Source organism: Octodon degus, unplaced genomic scaffold (genome assembly GCF_000260255.1).
Source record: "Octodon degus isolate 3935 unplaced genomic scaffold, OctDeg1.0 scaffold00093, whole genome shotgun sequence".
Classification (NCBI taxonomy): Eukaryota; Metazoa; Chordata; class Mammalia; order Rodentia; family Octodontidae; genus Octodon; species Octodon degus.
Genome location: NW_004524669.1, coordinates 331,653 through 332,849, shown reverse-complemented (window position 1 = coordinate 332,849; position 1,197 = coordinate 331,653).

The window sequence follows — 1,197 nt, the reverse complement described above, 5'->3', positions numbered from 1 at the left end:
CTGTGCCAGTGGGACCTACTCGTCCCAGTCCAGGCACAGCGTGGGTGACACCCTCTTCCATCCCCTTGGGAAGCCCCCCACCACTCTGCAGCACCTCCCCCACATTGCCCGCCCAAGTAGGAATCTCTGCCACATTCCAGGAAAGCCTAGATCCAATCCTAGCCCAGGCTCAGTGAGGGTGTGGGAGAGCTTCTGGGTACCCTGTGCTGGCATGACCTACTAGTTCCAGCCCAGGTGCAGCATGGGTGACACCCTCTTTCACCCCCTTGGGATGACCCCATCACTCTGTAGTACCCCCCCTCCCACAGCCCTCCAACAGAGTAGGAATTTCTGTCGCGTTCTGGGAACACCCATATCCAGTCCTAGTCCACCCATGGTGAGTATGTGGGAGAGCTGCCTCTCCCCTTTACTCCACCTTGTCCCTTCTAGACTCAGCTCAGGCATGGCATATAGGCCTGGGGTGAAACCTGCAGCTGCAATCCCTGCAGAGAGTGTAGGGGACAGAACCACCCAGCTAGTCCAGGAGCAGAACATCTTGCCAGAGGGGCACAACAGGTTCACCCCCAAGGGCAGCAACAGGAAGGAGCTGAGCACAGCAGCCAGACCCAAGCAAGGCACAGCTGGATAAATCCAAACTTTGTAGATCTATACCTGAAATTCAGTATGTGCTAAGGCTGTAACTGCAACAAAGATCTAAAATAAAGGTCAGAAGACAGTGCTACACAAAATGACAAGGAGCAAGATGCAATCTCAGAACCCAAGCCCACCCATAACAAGGGCAGAACACTAACACAGAACAAATTGGGAATCACACAGCTGAAAGCAATGAATCAACACCTTCTGAAATAAAGAAACAGCTGCAGAAAGGTATAGAGGAACTCAGATTGGAAATGAGAAAAGAAATCCCTGAATTAATAATATCAGCAGTAAAGCATCAAATGCAGAAACATATGGAGGAAATCCAATGCCCATCCAGAACAAGTGCAGAGGACAGTAGCTCAGCTCAAATGTATAAATTAATAGTGTCGATAGAAAGTAAGCAACAGAAGAAAGTCATAAAGGAACTCAGAGTGGAATTCTTTTCTACTAGCTCAGCTCAAATGTACAAGTTAAGAGCATTGATAGTAAACAAGCAACAGCAGAAAGTTATAGAGGAACTCAGAGCAGAATTATTTTCTGAAATAAAAAAGAATTCTC